This window comes from Heterocephalus glaber, unplaced genomic scaffold, assembly GCF_053883595.1.
Source record: "Heterocephalus glaber isolate CG9 unplaced genomic scaffold, H.glaber_assembly_v1.0 deba00001547, whole genome shotgun sequence".
Classification (NCBI taxonomy): domain Eukaryota; kingdom Metazoa; phylum Chordata; class Mammalia; order Rodentia; family Bathyergidae; genus Heterocephalus; species Heterocephalus glaber.
Genome location: NW_028258340.1, coordinates 1 through 9,474, shown reverse-complemented (window position 1 = coordinate 9,474; position 9,474 = coordinate 1).

The window sequence follows — 9,474 nt, the reverse complement described above, 5'->3', positions numbered from 1 at the left end:
TTGATTCTGATTCAAGAGCCAAGTTAACCCAAGTTAAAAGGGCAGATCTGATTGCTGATCTGAAGAGCATGCAAAACCTGGGGACTAGCTAATATACCAAATATCTTGATGTGCTTGTTCATTTCTCAGATATTTTTAGTAAGGTTAAAGATCCCAGGGAGTCTATTGGAATGTAAAAACGACATTCTTTCACCCTCAGAGGCCAGTATTATATCTACATGGTTGTATGCTCAACCACTGCTTGTATGATTTCATAAACCTCGTGTGGGGAGGAGTTTTGTGGCCTTGGTGACATCGTCTAGTTCTTCTGCTATTCTTTGAACAATAGCATGTGGGATTGTCTCCATTTTCCTGGCTTCTTATAAAGTATTGGATGCAGAAGTTTGGTAGGCAGAAGGAAGTAGTCCAAAAATCTTCTTGAGTGGTTAAAACCTTTGACCTCAAAGTCCAGTTTCTCTAGAATCAATTTATCTAAGGACCTGTTTCTCCAACACAGAAATTTAATGGACCAAAACAGGCCCCGGGGTGATATCAGGGATATTTTGAAGGCAGGCATTAGTTGAAGAAGATGATAGGTCTTGTCGAATTTACAGATGGTAGTCAATAGGCATTTATGTCACAAATCGAATGAATGCCAGTCTTCAGGGGACAGCCAGTGATCTGTGTTTGGCCAAAATAACCCATATGGGGTTGTGAAATAGTATTGTTTTTGCACCATTTAGCAAGAGTGGTCTGCTGCTCTGAGCATTGCCATTTTAATAATAGAAACTATCAGGCCGACCTAAGTCAAAAGAACTTGGACTTGAGCCTATATGCCCTTTTTTTGTAAGTTGCAAAATGTGAGATAGCCTCTGAATACACACCATCACTTCCTCAGTTCTATCTTGATGAAAGTTCACTTATGAAAAATTAAAATTCACAAAATATTCCCAATATTGTTTCAGTGGATAGAAGAATCTCCTCTTTTAGGTAAAACGTGTAAGGAACTGAATTTCGTTTTACTGGCCTATTCTGGTGTTTAACATCTATAAAGTCATCTCATTAGTTGGTAATTGACTAGAGAAAGAAAGAATCAAGCATTTATCTTGACGTTCTAAAGTCAACTATACTTTATTGTAATCAGATAATTAAGGAATGGTAGAATTAACTATTGTCAATCTTTAATGAGTTAATGGATCTATGAAGCAATCACCAATAGGTGATACCATTATAAGAGAGATGGCTAGTGAATATGTGCCTCCTGTAGTGGTCATCTTTGTAGTGGTTTTGAAAAAAAATAGAATTTGAATAAGATCAACCCCTAGATATAACCACCATTCAATAGAAAATGCAAGGTATAGAAAAACATGTTTAACAACTACATAGAGAGGGAATCAGCAAAATTCAGACTAGGAAACTGCAGGGAAAATGGCCTGGGTTTTGCAATGGCACCAAATAAAATGCAAGAAAATCCATTAGCAAGAGAATCTATAGATTAACTACACATTGAGAACTGTCAACCATTTACGAAGGTTCTACACTTTTTTTATTGGTACATTTTAGGCATACAATATAATGACATTCATCATTGGAAATTTGCACCTTTACATAATCTCTCTTGGTTCTTATTTTGCCCCATCCCCGGCCCTCCCTTCAACCCCTCCATCCCCCCCATTTACAAAGACTTGGTTTCCATTTTTTCATTTTCTCATATTAATTCCATTCCCTTCTTTCCTTTCCCCTACCCCTCCCTCTTCCCCCTCCCCTTTGCCCCTTTTCTTCCTATTTCACATTATCTATTTTACCTTTTAGTCCTTATTTACACTTTCAGTTTCTCACACTAGAGAAACTATTCAGTATTTATACATGTCTGTCCTGATTATTTCACTTAAGAGCATCACTTTCATGTGCATCCATTTAACTATAAATGTCTCTAATTTCTCATTTTTTATGGCTGAATAGTACTCCGTTTTATTTAAAAAACCACATTTTCTTTATCCAGTCTCCAGTTGATGGGCAATTGGGCTGCCTCCAAGTTTTAGCTATTACAAATTGTGCTGCTATGAACATGGGTGCACATAGATCACTGTGGTATGATTCTTTTAATTCTTTGGAGAAGATACCCAGCAGGGGAATAGCTGGGTCAAATGGGACTTCCAGTCCTAGTTCTTTGAGGTATCTCCATACTGATTTCCACAGTGGTTACACCAGTCGACACTCCCACCAGCAGTGGAGCAGGGTTCCTCTTTCCCCACAGCCCCACCAGCATTTGTTATTGGTTGATTTCATGATAGCAGCCTTTCTTTCTGGAGTGAGGTGGAATCTCAGCGTTGTTTCATTTGCATCTCTGGAATCACCAGTGATGTTGAACATATTTGATTATGTTTATTTGCTGTTTCTACTTCTTTGTCTGAGAAATGTCTGTTCATTTCAGATGCCCATTTTTGGATTGGGTCTTTAAATTTGGGAGGTCTGATTTTTTGAAGTTCTTTATAGATTCGAGATAGTAGACCTTTGTCTGAGGAACAGCAGGTGAAGATTTTTTCCCACATTGTGGGTTGTCTCTTCACGTTGCTGTTGGTTTCTCTTGCTATGCAGAAGCTTTTTAATAAGAAGAGATCCCACTTGTTGATTGTTTGTGCTAGTTCACGGTCAACTGAGGTTTTCTTCATAAAATCTTTTCCTACACCAATGTCTTCAAGACTTCTACTTAACCTCTGTTCCAGCCGGTTCAGCGTTTCTATTTTAATATTTAGATATTTAATACATTTTGATTTTAAATTAGTGCATGGTGAGAGATATATGTCTAGTTTTTAATCTTTGGCAAGTTGAAACCCATTTTTTCCAGCACCAGTTATTAAAGAGGCTATCTTTCCTCCAGTGAGGGTGTTTGCCTCCTTTATCGAGGATGAGATTGCTGAGTGTTTCTGGAGTTGTTTCAGCATCTTCTCATCTGTTCCACTGGTCCTCCGGTCTGTTTCTTTGCCAGTACCATGCTGTTGTTATCACAGTAGCTTTGTAGTATAGTTTCAAGTTGGGGGTTGTGATGCCCCCTGCCATGTCTCTGTTACCTAGAATTGCTTTTGCTATGCTGGGTCTCTTCTTGTTCCAAATGAGTTTTTGGATTGTTTTCTCAAGGTCCATGAAGTGTAGTGGTGGGGATTTCAATTGGGATTGCATTGAATCTATATAGCAGTTTTCAGAATATGGCCCTTTCACTATGTTGATCCTTCCTACCCAGGAGCAGGGGATGTCTTTCCATTTTCTGATATCATCTTCAATCTCTCTTTTCAGAGTGGTACAGTTTTAAGAGAACAGGTCTTCGATTTCTTTAGTTAGGCTGATTCCTAGGTATTTCAGTTTTTTGGATGCTACTGTGAAAGGAATTGTTTGCCCTATTTCTGTCTCAGTGAGTCTGTTGTTTGTGTAGAGGAAAACTATTGATTTTTCTGTGTTGACCTTGTATCCAGATACTCTACTGAATTTGGTTATTAAGTCTAGAAGACTTTCGGTGGCGTTCTTGGGTCTTCTTTTCTTTTTTTTTTTTTTGGTACTGGGGATCGAACTAAGGACCTTGAGCTTCCAAGGTAGGCATCGGAACCACTGAGCCAAATCCCCAGCCCTTGGGGTCTTCTGTGTAGAGTATCATGTCATCTGTAAATAATGCCAATTTGACTTCTTCATTTCCCATCTTTTCTTACATTTATTTTCTTTCTCTTGTCTAATTGCCATGCCTAATGTTTCCAAAACTATATTGAAGAGGAGTGGTGATAGTGGACATCCTTATCTTGTTCCTGATTTTAGTGTAAAGGATTTCAGTTTTTGACCATTTAGTATGATATTGGCTGTTGGCTTTTCATAGATGTCTTTTATCAGATTGAGGATGAGACCATCTATGCCAATTTTTTGTAGGGGTTTTATTATAAATACGTGCTGGATTTTGTCAAATGCTTTTTCTGCATCTATTGATATGATCATATGGTTTTTGTTCTTGGCTCTATTGATATAGTGTATTACATTGATTGATTTGTGTATGTTCAACCATCCATCCCTGCATCCCTGGGATGAATCCCACCTGGTCAGGGTGTATGATCTTCTTGATGATCTTCTGCATTCTATTTCCCAATATCTTATTAAGGATTTTTGCATCTATGTTCGTTAGTGAGATTGGCTTATAGTTCTCTTTTTCGGTTGGGTCTTTCTCTGCTTTGGGGATCAAAGTGATGCTTGCTTCCAGGAATGAATTTGGGAGTATTGCTTCCCTTTCAATTTCATTGAAGAGTTTAAATGGTAGTGGCAGTAGTTCCTCTCCAAATGTCTTGTAGAAGTCAGCAGTGAAGCCATCGGTACCCAGGCTTTTCTTAGTTGGTAAGATTCTAATTACGTTTTTGATTTCATTGATTGATATTGGGTTCTTTAGAATTTTTAAGTCTTCTTCATTCAACTTTGGTAATTCATACGTATCCAGCCATCTGTCCATTTCTTCTGTGTTTTCCATCTTATTGGCATATAGGTTCTTGGCGTAGATATTGATGATCCTCTGGATTTCTGCTGGGTCCGTTGTAATTTCACCCTTTTCATTCCTAATTGCATGGATTTGGGCCTTTTGTTTCCATTTTTTTGGTAAGGTTGGCAAAGGCTTTGTCCAATTTTGTTGATTCTTTCGAAGAACCAACTCTTGGCTTCATTAATTTTTTGTACCGTTCTCAGTCTCCATTGAATTGATTTCTGCTCTGATCTTTATAATTTCCTCCCTTGTATGAGCTTTGGGTTTGTCCTGCTCTTCTTTTTCTAGAAGCTTGAGGTTCAGCATCAGGTTGTTTAATTGGGCTTGCTCTGTTTTCCTAATATGAGTATTCACTGCTATGAATTTCCCTCATAAGACTGCTTTCATTGTGTCCCATAGATTCCGAAATCTTGTATTGTCATTGTCATTTAATTGAAGGAACTGTCTGATTTCTTCTTTAATTTCCTCTGTGACCCATTGGTTATTCACAAGTGTGTTGTTCAATTTCTATGTGTTTTTGAAATTTTTGTGGTTTCTTTTGCTGTTGATCTCCAATTCCATCACACCATGGTCTGATAATATACAGGGGATAACTTCCATTCCTTTGCACTTACTTAAACATGTTCTATGAGCGAGTATGTGGTCTATTTTGGAGAACAACCTGTGCGCAGCTGAAAAGAATGTATTCTCATTTTGGGGGGGGAACACTGTGTAAACATCTGTTAAGTTCATTTGTTCAAGTGTTCATTTGAGTTCTACTGTTTCATTATTTATTTTTTGTCTAGTTGTTCTATCTATTTGTGACAGTGGGGCATTGAGGTTCCCCACTACTATTGGATTAATGCATATATGACTTTTCATGTCCTTTAGTATTTGTTTTATATGGTTTGGCACACTAGTGTTTGGTGCATGCATATTTATGATTGTCATCTCTTCCTCTTGGATTGTTCCCTTTACAAGGACGCAGGTCCTTCTTTGTCTCTCTTAATCAGTGTTGGTTTGAAATCCACTTGATCTTCAAAGAGGATAGCTTCTCCTGCTTCTTTTCGTGTTCCCGTCTCATGGAGTATTGTTTTCCTCCCTTTAACTTTCAGTCTATGAGTTGAATTAAGTGTGTTTCTTGTATGCAGCATATTGTTGGATCTTGCTTCTTGACCCATTCTGCCAGTCTATTTCTTTTGATTGGTGAATTGAGACCATTAACATTGATTGTTATAACTGATACGTGTTGACTTATCATTCTCATGACTTTTTCTTTATGTTGGATTCCCTCCCTTTACATTTAATTTCTTGTTGCTCCTGATGGATTCATTCAGCTGTCTTCTTGGGTTGTGATCCTCATTGTCTTTTCCTAGGATATTGTCTTAAAATTTTTTGGAGTGCTGGTTTGGTATTCATGAAGTTCCTAAGGTGCTCTTTGTCATGAAAGTATCTCATTTTCTCCATCAATTTTGAAAGATAGTTTGCAGGGTAAATCAATCTGGGTTGGAGGCTTTTTTTTTTAGGGCTCAGAATATGTCACTCCAAGCTCTTCTTGCCTTGATGGTTTGTGTTGAGAAGTCTGCTGTGATTCTGATGGGCTTTCCTTTGTACGTGATTTGTTTCTTTTCTCTAACTGCTTGTAGAACTTTGTTCTTCTGTTGAGTTTCTGGAATCTTAACAATTATATGCCTATGTGTAGATTTTTTTTGATTAAGGCTAGTTGGAGTCCTATATGCCTCACTTATCTGTGTCAAGTTCTTTTGCCCTGCTTGGGAAGTTTTCTGCCATCACTTCTGTGCACAGTTGTGTTATGTCATCTGCACTCTCTCCTGTTTCTTCGTTGACTCCAATCAGTGTTATGTTATTCTTTGCATTGTCTAGCAGCTGCTGGATTGATTTCTCGTGGTCCCTTATGATTTTGAAGCAATTTTTCTTTTCTTGGTCACTAATTGCAATCTTATCTTCTATATCTGAAATTCTGTCCTCACGTGCGCTCATTCTGCTGTGTAGACTTTCGATGGAGTTTTTAATCTCCTGGAAATCTGTTTGCATCTGTTTTACGGATTCCATTTGTTTCCTGTTTTGGCATTCCATCATGTTCCTCAGCTCCTCTCTAAATGTATTAATCACGTCTTGCCCTACGAGCACAATCTCTGCTGTTATGTGAGAAATTATTTCTGATTTCATTTTTTGCACATCCTCTTTTGTTGCCAGTTCACGGACTCCAGGTGGTTGAGTATCAGAGTGTTCCATCTCATTTCCCTTTGGGGTTGCTGTAGGTGATCGGGAAGTCTGTTTTTGAGACTTGTTTACATGTCTTCCCATTTCGGTGGGGTTGGGTGGCGGGCAGGGGCAGTGTGTGCTGTTGGTGCCCATACGGCTCACCTCCTCTGTGCTGGGAGCGGTGGTACGGCTGCCCGTAAGCCCCTTCCTCTGTGCTGGGAGTTGTGCTATGGCGACCCAGAAGCCCCTTCCTCTGCACTGGGTGCGGTGGTACAGCCAGTGGTTCTATACTTTGAGATGTGCAGACCTGGTGGTGATGCTATGATTTCTACTACCCAGTATTCATTCCTTTTACAATGCCCTCTCCATTATTAGTCTAAACAAGTCCTGTGACTTGCTTTCAGTCAACAGAACATAGCAAAGGTGATGTGCCAGTTTATTTCTCCATTCACCTATTGAATGTTTTTGTTTCTTTCAGGTTTGGGCAATGATGAATAAAGCTGCTACCGATATTTATGTGCAGCTTTTTGTGTGAACAAAAGTTTTCAACTCTTTTGAGTGAAAGAAGCATTATTACTAGACTGTATGGTAAGAGTATTTTTAGTTGTGTACAAAAACCCATCAAACTGTTTTCCAAAATTATTGTATCACTTTGCATTTCCACCAGCAATGAAGGTGAGAGGTTTTCGTTTTGGTTTTTGTTTTTGCTCTACATTCTCACCAGCATTAGGTGTTGTCAGTGTTTTGGATCTGGCCCTTCTCATAGATGTATAGCAGTATCTCATTTTAATTTATAATTTCCTAAATTACATATGATGTTGAGCATCTTTCATATGTGTACCTGCCATCTGTGTGTCTTCTTTGGTGAGGTGTCTGTTCAGGTCTTTTGCCTATTTTTAAAATTGGGCTGTTGTTCATCTTCTTGTTATTTGGTTTTAAGAATTCTTTGTGTATTTTGGATAGTTCTGGGGTGTGTGAGTGCTACCCACCTTATATAGATAATAGGCCCTTAAAACGACAATTACTCTATTACTGTTTCTATGGGTTAAGAATCTGAGTGTGGCATAGCTGCATGCCTCTGACTTGAAGTCTCTCACGAGGTTGCACTCAGGATGGCACCTGGGGATATAGCCATCTGAAGAATTGACTGGACTTGAAGGACACACGCCTAAGCTCATTCATTTATTCTTTCAAAGAACCAGCTTTTTATACTGCTTTTTTTTAGTCTCTATTTCATCTTTGCAATTTCCCTCCTTAATTTCAGTTTGGGGCTGGTTTGCTGTTGTTTCTCAAGTATCTTATGATTTTGCATGAGGCTGTCTATTGGAGCTTGCTCTGTTTACCTAATGGGAGCATTGATTGTGATGAATTTTCCTTTTACAACTGCCTTCATAGAGTCCCAGACTCATTGAGTTGTACAGTCATTGTCATTGATTTCCAGAATTTTTTACATTTCTTCTGTGATCCATTGGTTATTTAGGAGTATATTGTTAATTGTCCAGGAGCTTTTGCTTTTTCTGAAATTTCTTATGTTGTTGATTTCTATTTTCATTGCACAGTGCTTGGACAGTATGCCTGGGGTAATTTCAATTCTTTTATATTTATTGAAGCAGTTTTTGTGGACTAGTGTGTGATTTATTTTGGGAAAAGTACTATGTGCTGCTGGAAGGAATGTATACGGTGTTGTAGAGGGGTGGGAATACTCTGTTAATATCCATAAAGTCCATATGTTCAAGGTTGTGGTTCAGCTCTGAAGTTTCTTTATTGGAATTTTGTATGGTTATCTATCTCTTTGTGAAAGTGAGGTAAGATCCCGTATTATGATTGTGTCACTGTGTATTTGATCTTTGAATTTTAGCAGTTTTTATGAAGATAGGTGCTCCAGTATTTGGTGCATATATGTTTTATGAATGTTATCTCTTCTTGTTGCATTATTCCTTTAACTAGTATGTAGTGACCTTCTTAGTCTCTTCTAATCAGTTTTAACTTGAAGTTTACTATGTCTGATATTTGAATTGCTACCCCTGCTTGTTTTGGGGGTCCTGGTGCATGAAATGTTGTTTTCCATCCTTTAATTTTTAATCTAGGAGTATCTTTTTGGATTAGATGTGTTTCTTAAATGCAGCAGATTGTGGGATTCTGTTTTTTGATCCAGTCTTCCAGCCTGTAGGTTTTTAACTGGAGAATTGAGGCCATTAACACTGTTGATTGTTTACTATCACTGCCTTTCATGTTTTGATGTTTTCATGGTTTTCCTTTCCTGATGATTTCTGTTGCTGTTTATCCATTGACCTCACTACTTTCCTCCCTGTTTTTAGCTGTGTCAGATTTGTTGTTTCTGTTGAGACTATTCTTGAGTATTTCCTCTAGAGCTAGTTTAGCATTCATATCTCTTTTGAGCTAGTCGTTTTCATGGAAATACCTTATTTCTCCATCTATTTTGAAGATAACTTTACTGGGTAAGTTAATCTGAGTTGGAAGTTATTTGCTCTTAGACTTGAACAGTACTTCACTCCAAGCTCTGCAGGCCTTGAGGGTTTGTGTTGAGAACTCTGCTGTGATTCTTTTTTTTTTTTTCTCTTGCTTAAATTTCTTTTATTGGTACATTTTAGGTATACATTACATTTACATTTATCATTGGGTGCTTGTACCTGTACATGATGTATCTTGGTTCTTAATTTTTTCCCCATTATCTGTGCGCCATTCACCCTCCACCCTTCCCTATTTACATACTTCGTTTCCATTTTTTTTTTTTCTCATAATTTTTCCTTTCCCTTCTTCCC